Source organism: Trichechus manatus, unplaced genomic scaffold (genome assembly GCF_000243295.1).
Source record: "Trichechus manatus latirostris isolate Lorelei unplaced genomic scaffold, TriManLat1.0 scaffold00055, whole genome shotgun sequence".
In the NCBI taxonomy this organism is placed as follows: domain Eukaryota; kingdom Metazoa; phylum Chordata; class Mammalia; order Sirenia; family Trichechidae; genus Trichechus; species Trichechus manatus.
The window spans coordinates 4,333,555-4,341,591 of record NW_004443991.1 but is presented as its reverse complement, the minus strand read 5'-3'; positions in this window follow the sequence as shown (position 1 = coordinate 4,341,591).

Here is an 8,037-nt window from a genome sequence, read left to right as displayed (position 1 = left end):
ACTCAAAAGAAACCTGGAGTAGCTATTTAATATCAGAAGATTGGTTTTATAGTAAGTAATATTTATCAGGGATAAATATGTTTAAAAATACATGAAACAAAAACTGATAATTCTGAAAGGAGAAATATATTTTCTATTGTGCTTAGAGACTTGATACTCGTCCCTCAGTAATTGATAGAAAAAGTAGATAGAAAATATTAATGACATAGGTGACCTGAATAATACTAACTTGATCTCATTGATATTTGTAGAATACTCCATCCAACAACAGCAGAACACTTACTTTTTACAAGCACATGTGGAACACTCACCATTTAAAACCCATAAATACATTTAAAAATAATAATTTTAAAAAATGGAAGTAATAGAAACTATGTTCTCATACTATAAAGTAATTAAAATAGAGTTAAATATCAGCAAGATATATAGTAAATCACCAAATATTTGGAAATTAAATAACATACTCTAAATAACGATGTCAAGGTTTCCAAAGATGAACCCCGATTTGGTGATTCGCTTGGGGGACTCTTAGGACTCAGCATATAGTAATAGTCAAGGCTATAATTTATTACAGCAAAATGTTACAAAACAAACTCAATATAGGGGAAAGGAACATGTGGTGAATTTCAGAGTAAGCCAGGCGCAAGCTTCCAAGAGTCATCTTCCAGTGGAGTCACACAAGATATGCCTAATTATTCCAGTGTCAACTTGTGATACATTTATGAAGTGCTGTTGACCAGGGAAGCTCATTAGAAATTCAGTGCTCAAGGTTTTTTTGGGTGTGGTCACATAGGCATCCTTATCAGTTATGGAATGATGTCGATGGGGACCCTCTAGAAATTGAATTTCCCCAATGCTTCTCCTTGCAAGCAGTTCTTTCTAAGAATATCACCATCAGGTCTGCTATGTTAACTCTTCTCTGCACAACAAACCATGGGTCAAAGAAGAAATCTCAAGAGAGAAGTTTAAAATTATTTTAATAGAATGAAAATGACAATACAACATATCAAAATTTGTGGTATACATCTAAAGCAATACTTCTAAGAAAATCAACAGAAATAAATACTTACATTAGAAAAGAAAAAGAATCTAAAATCAATAACTTAAGCTTGGCCTTAGGCAAGTAGAGAAAGGAGAAGAAATTAAGCCTAAAGAAAGTAGAAGTAAGGAAATAGCAAAAAGTGAACATAAAATCAATAAAATTGGAAAACAACAGAGAAAATCAATGAGATCAAAACCTATTTTCTGAAAAGATCAATGTAACTGATATTTTTCTAACACCCACATACCACACACACACACACACACGCACACATAGCACTTTGCAAATACACAGAATGAAAGAGGGAACCCCACTACTGATCCCAAACACATTAGAAAGGTAAAGGAATGTTACAAACAACTCTTTACTCACACCATGGAAAATTTAGATTAAATGGACCAATTTCTTGAAGACACAAACTACTATAACTCAATCAATTACAAATAGATAAATAGTCCTGTACCTATTAAAGAAATGGAATCTATGTATTAAAATGCTTCCAGTCCAAAACAAGATAGTTTTACTAATTCTACCAAACCTTTAACAAAGAAATATCATTTCTATACAATTTCTTTCAAAAAGAAGGGGACAAAATACTACCCTAATCATTTTATGGGGCAGCATTACTCTAATACCAAAAGCAGACAAAGACATTGTAAGAAAGCAAAACTGCAGATCAATATCTATTATGAACATTAATACAAAAGTCCTTTAAAAATCAAATTGATTCTGTTAATATATAAAAAGAATAACTCATCACCAACAAGCGTGGTTTATTCCAGCAATGCAAGGTTTATTGAACAATAGAACATCAATCAATGTAATAAACCATGTTAACCATGGTCTTCTCAATAGATGAAGAAAAGTGCTTGACAAAATTCAACATCCATTTATGATAAGAATAGCTAGCCAAATAATAATAGAATGAGGCATCTTAAACATGATAAAGGGCAACTAAAAAACAAAAAACAATCAATCAAAAAAAAAGACCAAAAAATCAACTAACATCTTCTCCTATCACCTCTATGCAGTATCATATAGAAGTACTAGCTAGTGCAATAAGGCAAAAGAAATAAATAAAAACCTACAGAATACAGAGTAGAGAGGGAAAATGAAACTACTTTTATCTATAGGTGTAATTATTGTCTATGTAGAAAATCCCAAGGAAGCTACAAAAAAGTTGCTTAGTGATCCCTATTCCCCCTCCACCCGAAGGAGAATTGGTTAGCAATCTGAAACTACCTATTGTATTTACAGGGTTAAACAAATAAGTAAATATACTGTGGATAGTAAGAGTCAGGTTCCTCAGTATTGCAGAAAGAAGTAACAAAGAAAGCGGGGAGATGAGAAGAAACTCTGTGGTGTTGAATTGTTATTAGAGTTATCAGTGTGAACTCAAGATTTTTAACTATATATATACAGATAGATATAGAATTATAGTTGTGTATATTTAAATATTTGAGCTTTGTCTTCTGAGAAGGCCTAGAAACAATGACAATTCAGTAGCAATGGTCACACCTAGCACCCAGATGCTGGCTTTTATATATGATTCTTTATCAAAAATAAATAGAAATCTTTGGAGAAGTTGTTGATTCCAGGGATGGGGAGGAAAAATAGAAGATGAGCATACAATTTTTATAATATCAGAAAGTAAGGAAGTACTCAACAAAGGATGAGAGCATTTTCAAATGCCACAAGAGTAAACCTGACAGAACTCTCCATGGCCAAAGTTGAAAGAGTTTAGGCAAAAAAAGCATAAATATACTATTGGATTATAATCCATGGAATAAACTGAGTATCTTATGTCCATCCAAAGATAAATAAATAATTTAAAAGTTTAATAAATGGGGGAAAAGGTACAGCTCTTCCTTACAGAAGATACCCATTTTAAAAATGTAGAAAGAGTGAGAGAAATATAAATGACCATGAGAACACCACAGTGATAATTATTGTAGGCAAGTTGTACCGATGTAGGTGAAAGTTTGGAGAAATAGGGCACTTGCATTGTCTCAAAGTATCTCTAAGAGATATGTACTAATTACAAAGGGGAAAGTAACAACTTTACAGTGGAGAAACCCACTAGGCATAAATTTAATCAAGTAATCAAGCTTAACATCACCAGTAACAAGATATTCGGACATCACATGTTCCCTGACCAGATGTCCTGTGAAGAACACATCTCTTCTATGGTATTCTTACCAAAAATGAATAATTTCCATTTAATCATAAAAAAAAAAAATCAGGGAACATTGTACAAAATAATTGAACAGTATGACAAAGTCAAATCCATGATTAGCAAAGGAAAACCTAGGACTCGCCTCATACTAAAGAACACTAATTAACAACTACAATGACAATGATAATGCATTACAATTAAATGTAATGTAGACTCCTGGATTGAACCTTTGGATAGAAGAGGACGGTAGTGGAAAAAATGGTGAAATACAAATACAGTCTTTAATTTAGTTAATAGTATTGTAACAATGTTAATTTCTTGGTTATGATAATTACTATGGTTATGTAAGATGTCAACATCAGGGGAGGTTGATTGAAGGTTATATAGGATTTCTTGTACTGTTTGAAACTTTCTGTAAGCCTAAATTTTTTCAAAATTAAAAAAAATAAAAGCATGAAAAATATACCAAGCAAATACTAAATAAGAGAAACTTGGAATGACTGTACTAATATAACAAAAATTATATTAAAATACGAATGTTACAATAGACAAAATGGATACATCATGATGATAAAGGGTTAGTATATTAAGAAGAAATAATAATCCTAAATTAATAAGAACCTAATAACATAACTTCAAAATACACACAGGAATATTGACAGAATTGTACACAAACAAATATATAGGTAAGTCCACTATTACAGTTGGAGATTTTAATACTCCTTTCTCAGTTATAGATAAAGTACATGAAAAGTTAGTAAGACTATAGACTTGAACAACTGTTTCAAATTAAAGGGCACAATTGACATCTATGATTCATTTGACCCAACAAGAGCAGAATATGTATCCTACTCAAGTTCATATGGGGTAATCACTTAGCTATACCATATGCTAGGCCATAACAGAAGTCTCAAAAAATTTTAAAAGTTTAAACCCAAGTAAATTCTGCCCTGTGTGTATAATGTAATTCAATTAAAGATTAGTAAAAGAAGATATCTGGGATAACCTCAAATATAGGAAAATTAAAAAAAAAAAAAAGACAAACACTATAAATAACTGAAGGGTCAAAGGAGAAATTATAAAAGAAATTAGAAATATTTTCAACAGAATGGAAATGAAAGAACAATGTATAAAAATTTGCAGAATTCGAGACTTCTGGCACATGGCACTCTAGGCAGAAGCACCACGCCGTCCCTCCACAGCAAAGATTCGAAAAACTAAGCCAAACAAAGAAAACAGCAATCCTGAAACCCTAAACATCAAACGAAGAGATAAAGAACTCAGCGAAGCACCAAATGGAATAAGAAACTGACAGAGAACAGAGGGCAAGGAGACATACATGGAGAGGTCCCCATCAGCTAACATAGCATGGATCCGTCATCTTGGACTCCTATCAGAGACCAGCAAATAGGGGGTACGAGAAAGTGGCTTCACAGAGCTTCTAGCAGGAGACAGAACAACCAGTAAACAGCAATATATGCTTTCCCACCCACATTTCTTCACCCCCACTCAGCCTCCTCTGCTTCCCGCGGCCGCAGTCTCTTGGCCAGGAAGCACCAACTGCTTGGATTCCACCCGCCTGCACTGGCTGACTCCCTGAATACCACTTCTTGGCTGCTTGTGTTGCTTTATTCTGCTTCTTTTGATTTCTTCCTTACCTCTCACCACCTCCCCTTCCTTTCGCTCAAATACCTGGCTCCGTGCGCCATCTTTGCTTCATCCTGAGGGGCTGTGGAACGCTCTTCAAGTGTGGAACTGCTTCCCGGTCTGCGCTGCCACACCGTTGGGATCCTGGGGCATTTTTTGTTTGTTTGTTTGCTTTGAATTCTTTGTTTGTTTTCTTTTTCTTTTCTTGAGTTGGGAGCCCGTTCTGGCCGGGCAGTGCTGCACGGCTTGGGACCTACCCCTCAGCTGGCGCAGACGTGCAGAGGGATCCCTAAGGACATTTCTTTTTTCTTGGGTTTTTTTTTTTTCTGTTTTTTGGGGGGGTTTTCTTCTTCTTCTTTTTTTTTAAATTTGTTTTGTTTTCTTTTCCCTTTCTACCTTTTTGTCTTTCTTCATTACTCAGTTTCTCATATCCCTATACCTTCCTTCTCTTCCTGTCCCCTGAATACCTGGTGCTGAATACCTCTACACATCCTAGCCAGGCTGTACTTCAACTCCTGGGAACAACTTCACCAGACCTTGTAGCTGCACCGGTGGGATCCCTGGAAGCTTTGCTGTTCTTTTTTCTTCCTAATTTTTATTTATTCATTATTTTTTTTCTTTTTCTTCCTCTTTTTATTTTTCTCCTTGTCATAGTCTCTCATCTCTCCACTCCAAAGGCAAGCTTCCATAGCACTCTTTCTTCTTCATTTGCATGTTTTTGGCTCCTATTCCTCTCTCCTCTCTCCCATACCCATCCTAGCTCCACACATCACAATCTCTCCTGTCCATCCTGCCTACCTGCACAATGTGTTTAACATCACACCACCAAGCAACACAGGCACGGCCTACCAGAACCTGCTCTGCACTGATTACCAACCCGCCCTGGTGGCTGAAGTAAATACCACAAACAACCCATCCCAGCAACTCCTCTTCAGCTAGACCTGCCCTGCTGTACCGTATCTGAGTGACTGACCCTGCCAATTGGAGAAGGATGTGAAAAGTATCGTGCCCACAGATGAGCAAGCAACAAAGAACACACAGCCCACCTGCTCAGACATAGCCAAATTAAAAAAAAATAATCTACAATCAAAAAAAGAGAAGAATAACTACTGAATGTCCCAAAGACAGCAGGTAATATCACAACACTTACAAAAACAGGACAGGATGGTTCCAGTAGACATCCAAAATAAAAACCAGATGATCTTCCAGTAGAAGAAAAGGCACTAGAACTACCTTATAGGGAATTCATATCTCTAATACTCAGAATTACACAAGAGTTAAAGCAAAAAGCAGACAAAAATGAGGAAAAATAGACAAATTCATGGGAAAGGAAGATAAATTAATGGAAAATACAGACAAAGAAATGAAAGCATTCAGGAAAATAATGAAGGAACAAAATAATAAAATAAATTCACAACTATAAATTATAAAAAAACAACAATTAGAAATCCAAAAGATAAACAAGTAGATTTCAGAAATGGACAGCGTCATAGAAGGGTTGAAGAAGAAGATTAAAATGATGGAAGACAGAATCAGCAAAACTGAAGACAAACACTTGGATACAACTCTGAGGAAAACTCAGAAAAAAGAATGAAGAAAAATGAAGATGACCTGAGAATTATGTGAGATACAATCAAAAGCAAAAATTTATGAGTGATCAGAGTTCCAGAACAGGGGAGAAAACAGCAAACACAGAGAGGATCATTGAACAACTGCTGACAGAAAACTTCCCCAATATCATGAAAGATGAAAAGCTGGCCATCCAAGAAGCTCAATGAACCCCATATAGGATACACACCAACAGAAAATCACCAAGGCATATCATAATCACATTCACCAAAACCAAAGACAAACAAAAAATGCTGAGAGTAGCTCATGAAAAACAAGAAGTCACATACAGAGGAGAAACAATAAGACTAAGCTCAGACAATTCGGCAGAAACCATGCAGGCAAGAAGGCAATGGGATGACATATATAAAACCTTGAAAGAAAATAATTGCCAACCAAGAATAATATATCCTGCAAAACTCTCATTCAAATATGATGGTGAAATTAGGACATATCCAGATAAACAGAAATTAAGGGAATATGTAAAAACCAAACTTACCTTACAAGAATTATTAAAGGGAGTTCTTTGATCTGAGAACAAAGAACTTCAGCTCACAGGCAGAATCTAGGATGCAGGATTGTACCAGCCAGATACCAGTCTATGAAATGAACACTCAATGACTATATAAAACCAAAAGAAATACAAGAGGGAATCAGAGCAGTTAATCTGTAAATGACAACAACATCAGAACAATAAAAGAGGGAATAAATGGTGTAGTATAGAACCATCTAATGGATATGAAAGCAAGGTGATACCAAGAAATAATAGACTGCTTCAAACTTAGAAAGATAAGGGTAAATTTCATGGTAACCACAAAGAAAGTTAACAAATATACTTATAAAAATAAAGAGGAAAAACATAAAGTCTCAGTAAAAACAAAACCTGTAAAAACAAAACCTATAAAAACAAAAGAAATGAAAAAAAAATCCACAAACAAAAGGAATTCAGCACAAGAGAGTAAGAATAACAAAGAAAATGTCAACACCACAAAAAAAAAACACTACAAAATGACATCAACAAACTCACATCTATCAATAATTACACTGAATGTAAATGGACTCAATGCACCCATAAAGAGACAGAAAGTGACAGAATGGGTTAAAAAATAGGATCCATCAATATGCTATCTACAAGAGACACACCTTAGAAACAAAGATGTGAATTTATTAAAAGTCAAATTTGGAAAAAAATACATCAAGCTAGCAACTACCAAAAAAGAGCGGAAGTGGCAATACTAATCTCAGATAAAATAGACTTTAAAATAAAATCTACCATAAAACACAAAGAAGGATTCTATATAATGATTAAGGGGATGATTCATCATGAAGACATAACCATAATAAACATTTACCCACCCAATGACGGGGCTCCAAAATACATAAAACAAACTCTAACAATACTGAAAAGATAAATTAACAGTTCCACAATAACAGTAGACTTCAATACACCACTCTCTGTAAAGGACACAACAACTAAAGAGAAACTCAGCAAAGATACAGAAGACCTGAAGGGCACAATCAACCAACCTGACCTCATAGACATATATAGAACACTCCATCCAAC